General features: G+C 49.5%; 1 protein-coding gene across 2 annotated transcripts in view; it reads right to left on the reverse strand.

The window, feature by feature from the left end:
• Positions 1 to 12,018, reverse strand: part of ERI3 (ERI1 exoribonuclease family member 3) — a 136,558-nt gene that overhangs the window by 89,755 nt on the left and 34,785 nt on the right. The gene's annotated exons all lie outside the window — the stretch shown is intronic.

Genomic DNA, 12,018 nt, shown 5'->3' on the forward strand with positions numbered 1-12,018 from the left:
TCACTGGGATGGATGGAAGCTGTACAGGGAACAGTCCTGGGGATGGGCAGAGGGATGCAAAGACATCCAGACACGCTGCCTGTGTTCCCGGCAGCAGTGAAGGGTTACAGAGCAGTCTGTCCCTTCGCTAACACAAACGCATTCCTGAGGCAGCGCAGGAAGAAGCATCCAGCACAGGGCACCGCATGGCAACCGCACCGATGCACAACATGAAGGTCAATGCAAGTCTTCTTTACAAATGTCAACCTGTCATCTCTGGATATTAATGAGGGCTGACCAGCAGCTAAAATGCATCCATGCTCCATTAGTAATAAGAGAGACACGATGCAGGAGAAGAGCACACATCACGGCATGTGGAGGCACCAGTGGGTCTGCAGGGCCTGGGGAGGTGTGGTGATGCACGAGATAACCAGGGCCACTCCAGCTGCCCAGGAAAGCAAGCAGTCACCACACAAACCCCTTCACTGGAGTGTGTGTTATCCTTTTTCCATCAATCTTTAATTGGATTAGTGTAATGAGGCCAAAAAACCCAGGCTAAGCAGTGAGGCTAATACCTGGCACTTTCAGACCTTCCTTTCTTTTTCTGTGATGCCATTCTGGACAGCGCTGCTTTCTCTCTCTACCAGGCATATTCCTGCCTAGGAAGCTTAAAAGGCAAGCTGCAAGCCTTAACACTTGGGACTCACAGCAGCACTGGCTGAAATGCCTGAACACCCATCACCTGTCATATGCTAACAGCCAGATCCCTCTTCTCTAAATTTCTGCTGGGTACTAAGAAATTTGGGAGAACCTCAACACCCATGCTTTCCAAGCAGCTAGCCTGCACATGAAAAAGGCTGTTAGCCCGGACTGCAACCGGAGCAACGTATACACTAGGAAAATAATTCTGCTACAAAAAGCACACAGGGCAAGTGGCTCATCGTGACTCGCTCGTCCTGCAAAGCACTGCGTGCCTTCCACTGCCATCAACCTTAATGAAACATGAAGGCATTTAACACCATGTGAGATCTGGTCCTTTTATGGGTATCTGTCTGTGCGTCAGCTAGATGTTGGCAGAGATGCTATCTCAACATTAAAAGCAAGGCTGTAACACAGCAGGTATTCAGCCTCCAACAGAAGATGTTCATCAACAATTGCACACACATGATGCTACAATAAATCTATGTGCTACTGCTTAACAGCTTCTCTTAAAAAGATTCATAGCTCTATTTACTGGGCCTGATTCTGCTGCTATGTATGTGGGAGTAAACCTGGAGTAACTCTACCTGGAGTTAGTAAATAGCCAGTGAGAGCAGGATCAGAATTGAGCCTTTTGATTTTTAAATAACTACTTAATTACCATGCAGGAAACCAGAGCTTGCTGGCTCCACGGTTCAGCTGAGGTTAGGAGTGCAGCAGGCAGAAGCTTTGCACTCCTCCATATCGAGTTCTGCAGATTGGTGAAGGGGTAGAGCAAATGCTCTCACCAGCCCTTCCAGACAGGGAGGATGACTGGGTGGACTTCCCTTTGACATCAGAAATGCATAACACCGCTCCCAAGGAAAGAGAAACTGGAAAGTCTCCAATGCGGAGGTCACCCCCAGACCCTTGGGAACCTGACACTATGAAAACTCCTTAAGAACAGATTTCTACACATGAGCTTGCTGTGACAGTCTGTGTGCTTACTAAAGATGACATTATACAGCATCGTATGAACAGGAGTGTACAGAATCGGCTACTGTGTACATCTACCACACAAGCATGTTCTCAGTGAAAGTCACTCATCATGACCACAGGCTGCAGCAGGTGAACTTCCAATTTGTCATCAGGAAAAACTCTTCACCGTGCAGGTAATAAAGCACTGGAACAGATTGGTGGTAGAATCTCCTCCCCTGGAGACATTCAAACTCATCTCGAGAAGACCCTGAGCACCCTGATCTAAGTTTGAAGTTAATTCTGCTTTGAGCAGGGGGCTGGATTAGAGATGTCTATTTAAATTATTCTGTGATTCACGCTGCAGCAGAGCCTGATTACACAGAGCGTGTTCTTTCTCCATCTATATGGTCCCTTAGAAGTCTTTCATACAGACGCTAATTTAGTAATCGCCTGGTCCTCTGCATACTAGCTGTTTTAAGAAGGAGTTTTCAGACTCCTGCTGCAGAATACTGTAATTACGCACTGAGTAAGGGAATGTATCTGATGCAATGGATGCACCCGCAACACATCGTGTCTAAGCCCCCTCAAAACCAAAACACGCACAAAAACTAAGCTAAATTAAACACGCTTCTCCTCCCACTGCACAATTCCCACTGCAGAAGTGTTTCTCCCCAGGAAACCAGAGCATGCAAGACCTAGAGCAAGGCACTGATCTAGAACTAAGAAGACACGTCCTGTCCCAGTCCTTCCTCAGACCTGCTGTGCAACAGGCAGGAGGAAACCTCGTCTTTTCCATGCCTTGCCTGTCCAGACCATTTAGCGTATAAACTCTGTGGGACAAGGGCTTCTCTGCTATGAGTCATAAACTGTTTAGTGCCTAATGGTAAAGCCCATAGACGCTTAACATAATACAATCATGTCACTTAAAGGCCATTAGTCTCCAGTCTAAACAGCACTTTTCCAGTCACAAAGGCGACCTGCCAACTCAGAAAGGCAGGATAAGGGACGTGGGTGGCCAGTCAGGTCACTAGACTTGCAGACACCCGACGTGAAGCCCCAAACAAGGATGGAGCCCAGCCAAACAGCATGAGGGAAAGCCATGGCAGCTCTAGCAATCAAAGGGCTTGATCTGCTGGGCTTTCTTGAACCACCTGAATCAGCTGAAAGCCCCTGCCTGCCAGCTGAAAAACCTCTCTACCTCCAGCCACAGCTGTACCACTTGCAAGGGGGGCAGGAGCCCCTCACCCACACAGAGGGTCTCCGGCCTTCCGCATCACCTCTCTTCCCACTCACTGAGGCAGATCACTTATCTACAAGAAAATACACCATTCTGTCTTGTGATGCTCTTTGAGCCCCTCTTCTTTCCTGGCACCGTTTCTGCCCTCTGGCACCACATCATCCAGGTCTACTCTCTCATCTGACTTCTGTGATTGCCTCTTCTTCCCTCTCCCCACTGAAGGGAAGACAGAAATCCTATAAGGAGCCAGTGGGATGGGGTAAACCCCTCCCTATCCCCTCCGATGATACACAACCCAAAATTAGATGCACAACAGCTTCACGGGCTCTCGGCAGCCTCCAGGCCGGCAGCAGTGGGGAGCCTGGCACGTCATGTAACAGCGTCCGAGCACACGTTTCTGTGCAGCTGCAAATTACATCTGCACAAGGGGGAACAAGTTTATCTTTTCCTTGTGGGGAATAGACCACTCCCCACCTCCAAGCACAAGCTGCCATTAGTATTTGCTTCGCTGGAGAGAAGGTGCAGTGAATCCTCCAGAGCAAAGGACAAGTGCAGCAATTAGGATGCAGGGGCTGCGGGAGCTGTTTAACAGCATGACCCGGAGGTCAGTGCCGCCGACTTCCAGCCCTGCATAAATATTGTATGAGTCGGGGAGAGGGGCTGTTACAGCCACCCTCAGCGGCAGCCCTCCCCCCTCCATCGCCACTCTGCATCTAGCTAGATATGCCAGCAACATTATTTACAGATGTGACAGTTGGGAAAATCACTTGAGTAACTAGGGGAATGGGAAAAAGCTGCTCGGTAGACCAGGTGCCTGGGAGTGGGCTCCTACCCACACCTTCTGGTTCCCCTCGCAGGGTGCTTCTCTACACAGGTAGCTCCCAGATGGCACGGCCTGTTCTCAAACCAGAGGATGAAACACCACCAAGAACAAGGAAGGGAGGCTGTGAGCTCCCCTCTCAAAGGTTGCCCAGGGGTTTGATTATCAATGCTGCTGAAGGACACTTCAGCCAGCAACTGCTTTCCAGTTTCCTATCGGTATCTCTGCCAGACCCTCCCTTTGGAGGGAGCTTTATAGCAATATAAAGAAAGGCTTTATAGAAAGCTTACTCTCAGACTCTGTCCATGTAGCTCTGCAGAAGGGTCCCTGCTCCCACACAGCCACAGCAGCCTCATCCCTGCAGAGACTCCCCCAGCTGCTGTTTGGTACCAGCCACCTTCTTCACCTGTGACCTGTCCACTGTTTAATCTCTGAAGGATCATCTTCACCTGCAGCTTCAGCTACACTGATCTGCACCGTCCCTACTGCATCCTGGAAGGACCTCTCATGCCTCTGCCCATTTTTTTTTCTGGAGATGCCAGCTGACTGCACATTTGCCATGAAGCTCTACACAAATACAAACCTACTTTCAGGTTCACTGAGACTGGAGGCTCCTGAGGACAAGGACACAGGCCATTCTTCAACTGTACCAGCAGCCCATGAACTCCTAGGGGTACACAGCTAATAAACATTACCGCCCTGGGCAACACACAAGGGCTACAAGATAGGAAACACAGCGGGGATGTGCTTCTGCCCACGATACCCCTCCAGAAATTCCTTTGCCGCTCTGTGGCTGGCTGCTGAATCCAGGGAAGGCAGAAGCCCGGTCTTACCATTCGCAGCTTTCCTGAACTCGCTGTGCAATTAATGGGCTTAATTATTGATGGCAAAGGCAGGGAAGGGAGGAAAGAAAGAAAAAGCCAACGAGAAGGGAATGATGTGGGGGTGGCAGGCGCCAAAGGTCTCCAAAGATCTTCCCTCAGCCTACAGCAGAGAAAGAGCCCCTAGCCGCTCTGCCGCTCCCACGGCCCTGCTCTAATGCTCCCTGACATGCCTCTGAAGACAGCGAGCTGTTTGCAGTCACCACCGTGATTTGTTAGTAATTATTTTCACGGTGTCACATTGCTGTCACTCTCTTAACAAAGAGACAGGCAGCCCGAGGCTGCCTGCGAGAAAGAACCAGCAGAGAAAAGGAATTGTCAGGCACCCAGGGATCCTCTTTGCTTCTCGGGTTTCACAACCAGAGTCCTTACCAGCTTCTGAAGAAACTTCTGAGGAGAAGTGGCAAGTCAGAATCATCTCCCATCCTGGTCACAGCAAGAGGAATTAATCACTTAGCCCCCTCCTAATTTCACCTTACCTGTAAATCCAGTGCAAGACCCAGGTGCTCAGAGCCCCTTAAGCCAGCGATTTGCTTCAGGCCTGCAGCAAATGCAAAAAAACTTTGGCAACTGATGACTTTTAGCGCTCTCCTTGCAAGCTCCAATTTCTTTTCATGTGGTCTTGCCGTTAGACCGTGCTTCCCAAGCACGGCAACCCTGATGACAAACCCCTGCCTAAGCCTATCCCCCTCACACACATTAACCCTCCAGACCGGCCACGTGTGCTCTCCCTACACCAGTCTCATTAATCCTGACACGCTGCTGTGCTCCGCATGGCAGTAACATTTCACTTGGCATTTCGCAATGCCAGGGGACCTCAGCATCTTCCTCACACCTGAAATACACAGAAAATGGCTTGCCGTCTCTGTTTTCTCATACGCAGCGCAGTGGCTTGGCAAGAACCTCCCCTTGAACCACCTCCCATCCATCCATGCATCCATCCACCCACCCATCCATCCATCTCACACCTGCTGTGCAGCCACAGCTATCCATCCTTTGGCTGACTTGTCAGTCCAAGGTAATCACTTCTTTCCCAGTAAGTGTGGAGCTTGCTTGGGCCCCAAGGAACGGAAGCTATTTTGGCACCTGAAGTGTCACACAATATAAGGATATAGAGATGAAAGACTGAGACACCTGGCCAGTCAGCCCTTAGAGCGCCCTTGATCTCTATGCAGAAAGCAAGTGGACTTCCTCCACAGCAATTCCAAGTTTGAATTACTCCCGGCAGAAGTGTTCTTCCCCCACCTGCTTACTGGCGGTGTGCAAGGGTCAGTCCCCGCAGCCGCGGGGAGACCTACGTATTAATTCACCCTCTTAGCACAGGGACAGTTTGGAAATATTAAACCTCACAGTCTAAGCAAAACCCTCCTGCAATTAACTGCATGGAAGAACACTGACTCAGAGGGCAGCTCCTTTTCAGGGGTCCTTTTAATAACCAAGAAATGGCACATACATGCTGTGAAGAATTAGGATCACCATTGGGAAGCTAAATGGTCCATAAAATGTAACAGTTCTCTTCAGAGCTGGGAGCACAGCGAGCTGGAGGAGAGGTCTTGGCAACCTCCCACCAGCCTCCTCCCTCTGCCTGGTTTGCAGGGGACACACGTGACTGCAGGCAGGGACAAGGAGCTGAACTCAGCCGGTGCCCAGGCACCTCCAGCATGCTGGCCGATGGTCGGCACCGAGACCTGGCTCAACACCCAGATGGAAAAACTGACGCAGGGAAATTAGGGATGACCGAGAGGCACCTATGGAGCGAAAACGAAAGATGTCCCAGACTGTAGGTGTTGGGCAGAGGGGAGGAGAAAGCCCTGCTCACAGAGGCAGAGAAGGCTGGTGGGACCAAGGCAGGATGAAGTCCTGGGCAGTATGAGCTTCCCGCACACAGCCCCAGCAGCACATCACACCACTTCCTCAGTCTTCTTCTCCCCAACTCCTCTATTCTGCTCTTTCCTCCTGTACCACCTCCCCGTGCCTCACCTCATTGCTAACACCTGGTCTGGAGCAATCTCGGAGCACAAGACACCATCTTCAGGGTGCCAGGCTGAGGGCAGCACCCTGGCCAAACACACAGAAAAAGGTGACTTCAACGTGGAATGGACTGAGCTGAAAAAGTTAGTCTGCAGCTCCAGCATCCTCCCGAGAGTCCTGCACACACCCAGCCATCCACTCCTCAGGATACGGAGAGTTGCTGGACAAGGCACATGAGAATATGCTGGAGGGAAAATACCAGGGATGACCTCAAGATGGCCCAGTAGGTCTTTGCCAGCCAGGAGCTTCAGGAAGAAAGGGACTGAACCCATCCAGGAAAATGGCTCCCAACAGGAAACAAACATGCAAACAAAATAAAATGCTTTCAAGAAATCTACTGACTTATACAAGGCTTGAATAGAGCAAGTGAAAGGGAAGAGACGCTGCTCCCAGGCTGGCAGTATTTTTCAAGCAGAGCTCTCTAAGCAGCGAAGCCATGAGAGCACCACTCCCAGCCAAGCCACTGGGAAGGCGGCACTGGTGCCAACACACAACTGCTTTGCTTCAGCTGGGAAGTAAGAAAAGCTGGGATCCAAAGGGAGACAGCTGACATTTTAGCCCCAGCATGAAACACTACAGCTGTCTAATGCTAGAAAAATTAAGCTTTTTGAAGTAATAAAGAAAATTCACACTTTGTGAAGCTAATCTTATTTTTCACACATGCCGCAGACGACAAAACTCAGATGCAAACAGCCCGCCAGTGGTTTATCCTCTGTAGTCCCCAAGCCAACCAGCTTGTCAGTTCCCCAGGGCACAGGATAACCATGATGCTGAGTTGCTATTAGAGGGCTCCCTCATACAAAGGCCAGGGTGTGCTTTTTACCAAATATCCATTATAGACCCATTGATTTTGAAACTGTTTTGCCTGAATTCATTATAACACTGGACACAGAATTCACCTTAGCAATTCCTGCTGCAGAGGGAATTATGGCTCCTTACTGTATGAGCAGATGACACTAAGACCAACAGCTTGCATTCAGTTCAGCTTGACCGTTTCCAAACACAGCTTGAGTTAGGTTACCCAGGGATGGAAAATCCACCTTCTCCATTCGTTACCCCATGCCAATGGTTCAGTGCTGGAAATGAAGTACTTGATGCAATGCCTGTCTCATTCCCCCTACACTGTAAATTTATTCCAAGTTTCTCCACCGCCTTTCCTGCCGTTTCCAACTTCTTTGGTCCTAATTCCCAGGCAGCAGAGTCCATGCTCCCCAGAGTGTGTCAGGCATCCCAGCTCAATAAATCTGTGGCCACTACAGCCCTGACTATGACAAATGTCTTTGCTATGACGTGCCAGACAACTAGCAGACCTGAAGGTGATAGTCCGTTGCATGATGATCCCTGTGCAAAGATTTCATGTCCAAAGCTTAACCCAAAGGCATTCCCAGTCACACATCTTGGACAACGTAACTTGCAGAAACTCCAGCAACCAATGGATTTCAAACAAAGGCAAGAACAGGAGACAGCCAGTGGAACCATTGCAGAAGGGTAACAAAAGTCAAGCGTGCTACATTCATTTTAAAGAAGAGTGTACAGAGGGGGAATCTTAAAACCCAAAATTTATTTTGCAGAAGTAATATAATTTCCTTTAAAAACAAAAAGCTGGACTGCAGGATTGCAGAAGTGAATGGGGTCAGTGCTACTCCCTGTAAGAGCTAGAGAAGAGCATGCTCACAAGGCTTGCTTGCTTAGCTCTGGCAAAGCACTTTAGGATGTAATTACATGAACGACTCCATCAGCAAAGCTGACTCGAAAGGTTCCTGACCCTGGATACTCAGTCCCATCCCTGCACTGTAGTTCACACCACCCTCTTCCTTCAGCCAATGTAACCACATGAAGAGATACACTGTAGGCTTGGTCAGCAAAATGACCCCCACTAAAAGCAGCAACAACAAGCCAATCTTTGCTTGGTTGGAAAGGAATTGTTTTATTGTTTTTAAATGCAGATTACTATGTTATCTTTCAGTTGCCAGCTCTTTCTTGTTACTCTCAAAGCCACCCTCTGAACATACCTCCTGCCACCCAACCAGCCCACCCTACGCCTTCTCCTGCCTTTCCCCACAGCTACCCAAGCGGTCCCACTCACTCCATTCAGTGGCTGTCTGCAATTTCTCCCCCAGGCAGAGGCTACCAACCCCCTCCCGCTCTTGTGATAAAGAACGGCATGCACAAGGGACCCTAACACCATCAATCCTTCTTCATTCATGACCTAAGGCTGATCTCAAACCAAGCCTCCAGGACAGAAGGTTGAAAAGACCAACCCGTTGCCACACTCGGAGCTGGTCTGAGAAGGCAAGCATCCTCCCAGCCTGTGTAACTTGCAAAGAAAGAATTAAAACAGTAAGATAAAATTAAGCATTGGTATAATTTACTGCTCAGAATTTACTAATATGCAGACTAGGAAGAGCACCAAAGGCTATAAACATTTCAAGACACTTCACTGTTTTATCACTATATTAGAGAGTACTTGCCTTTTAACACTTATTTAAGAAAATAAAAAACTTCTGAGCAGTAGTTTCCTGTAAAGACATAAATTAGCATGTTCTAATCAGCCACAGTAAGTGCAGTACAAGCATCTTCATGTCAGAGCTATACAGACCAAAGCCTACATGCATTTTTACCTATGTTCAACACATTTGCGGAATGATCCAAAACTGGAAGGAGAAGGATTAACTGATGCTCTTGACATTTAACGTGCAGGTCTGAGATTCAGCACACGTGGCTTCAGCTCCTTTCTCTGCCTCTGCCTGCCTGCACAACCATAGGCATATCACTTAACCTCACCGTATCTCAGCTCTGTAGCTATGAACACACAGTAAAAATGTTGCTTTGGTTGCCGAGATTAATTCACATTGTGCTTAAGAGCAGGCAAACCGGTTCCATACACAGAGGGAGGCAATTTGACATTTCAGAGGAGACAAACCACACTAAAGAGCTTACATTACAAGGGTTCAACCCTGGCAGACACCAAGTACCCTCTTTTCCACTAAAACCCTTTCCTGCAGTCAGCAGCTCCCTCAGCCCTTCAGAGGCACGTTACCCTCGCCACCCAATGCCACATCAATGCAAGTTGCTTAATGAATAGTGGCAGTTCCATCCTAGGTGCAGGATGAGGGCCAAGCACTAAAGCAGACTACACCAGGTATCTGAATCCATCCCTGGAGCTGTTAAACTTGGAGGATAGCTCCTTGCAACAGGCTAAAGGAATCCTCCCGCTGAGCACTTGGAGGCCCTAGGACCGTGTGCCTAACGAGGCTGTATCCCCACTCATATTTTAGCTTGGCAGGTCTGGTGCTCCTTTCATCTTTTGCTTCAGGTAGCTCTCTTTAATTAATAACATTTCTGTGTCGACACAGGGAACTTTCCACCCAGAATGAATGGCCCTCTCTCATTAGAACCATGACTTGTCATGATGTATTCAAGAGCAGCAGTGTGATTCATTCCCTTGTCTGGGAACGAGGGGTGTTGCTGGGGGGTGGTGGGGGAGAAGAGTCTCTGTAATGAGTGACTGATATTTGCTGAAGTTGATATGCGACTCTGTCGGCTTGAACTGCCTTGTCAGGACAAGCCTTCAGAAAGGTGATGTTCCTACTCAAGAGGTTTTCCTCATTAAAGAAATTGCATCTTAACAAGAGGGAAGGGGAGGGGTGGCAGGAGAGCTGCTGTCTCCCCGACTCCAGCCTGGCTCACACACACCCAGCGCTGAAAGCCGGTGGATCCAAGCGCAGCCAGTAGAGGAGCAGTGCTCCATTTCTGAGCCCTCTCGCACAATGGGCTCTCTCCAGCAGCGACCAAATCCCTCCAACAGGGACTCTCCTGATGGTGCACCACACCCATCACAAAGCCTTTGGTGGCATGGCCGAGGACCTCGACTCATGCTGAACGTCCACAAACCCTTCCCAGATGCTTGGTGTCCTCTTCTGGGCACCCAGCTCCCCTGCTGTCAGAGCGAAGCCAGACAAACAGCTCTGTGATCTTCCAAGAAAGCTCCAACGTTCAAGAAAAACAAGTCTGTAGCCACACAGCACCTCATTCCCTGAAGATCCCCGAGCCAAGCAGAGGTTTCACAGGTCCTTTAGCAGCTGAGTTTCCATCTTGAATCCTGCAGACTCAGATACCGCTAGACACCATCAGCAGAGAGCAGTACCTTGACAATCACTATTTCTCTGGTGTTTTTCTTTGAGCTAGGAGTGCTATACATATTGTAACTCCTGGCTTCGACAGGGCTATTTCCCCACCTTGTCCCCACATCCACCATTTACAGGCTTGTAGATTCTTCCTCTTTGTTCCAGCCACTCCCCCCATCCAGTTTGCTCACCCCACTGTGTCTCCCAGTGCCCTGGCATCTACCAGTGGCACCCACTGGAAGCACTCACAGTAGACAGCCCTGTCCAGAAGATACCATGTCTTAGCTCTTCAACAGCACAGGCAGACAGAAGCCAAACTAAGTGCCCAGGTCATTGCTGGAGAAGCCAGGAACAAGGCTGCATGGTTTCCCACCAAGAGCTGAGCTAAGGACAACAGAGATCAGGAACTCTGAACCTCACAAGACACTGGGTAAGAGGACTGCAGCTTGCTTCGCAGGCAGCTCTGCAGGCAGCTGTCATTACCAAGCAAGCAGGAGCAGCAGAGTTAGGAATGGACCTGCCCCAAGTTGCCGCTGCCTAAGCCAGGAAGCACTGCACTCACCTCATTGTCCTGAATTCCTCTGGAACCTAGGGGGGTTTCTACCACGCGATGCTTCCATCAACACACTCCTCCAAATGTGGACAAGCAGCACCGCCTCCCCTCCCACTGCCCCAGTGCCTTCTGCGTCCCACGTGTGGTCTTGACACAGTTGCAGAGGGCACCAGCTACACCGCAAGTCTTGAAGGGAAGCACCGGGTGATCCCCTGGAATACCTCCTAGATGTTCCACACCTCTCAGGCTCTATCTCCCTGTCTGAGCGGCCTTGTTTCAGCTCTCTGCCTTCCCTCTTTAAAAAGAGATGCTCAGTTCTGCTTTGCTAAACCCTATTTGGCAATGTGTCTAAACACAGGCAAACTTAATTAGTTCAGGAGGGAGACTCGGCATTTGTGGTGACGGATAAAAGTAATGGGAAATGAGACAAGTCAGAGCTGGCAGGGAGTCCTCACTCAAGCCTCATTCACTGGCACGGCGCTAATCAGATGTGACGCTCCATGCTGCGGCACCCAATCGGCGATGGAGTGGCGTGATGTGCTACTCACCAAGCGGCTGCAGCCAGACTCCTGCTATCCATGTGGTTGGAAACACGAAATGTATTTTCTGCTTTGCCCTGGAGATGCTTCAGGATTGAATTCTGAAGTTAATGGTTTAAAAAAAATTTTTAAAAGGAAGAGGGAGAAATGAACCACTCGCTGCAACCTCATGGCCAGGAGTGGAGTCTTCTTTTC

Source organism: Buteo buteo, chromosome 10 (genome assembly GCF_964188355.1).
Source record: "Buteo buteo chromosome 10, bButBut1.hap1.1, whole genome shotgun sequence".
NCBI lineage: Eukaryota > Metazoa > Chordata > Aves > Accipitriformes > Accipitridae > Buteo > Buteo buteo.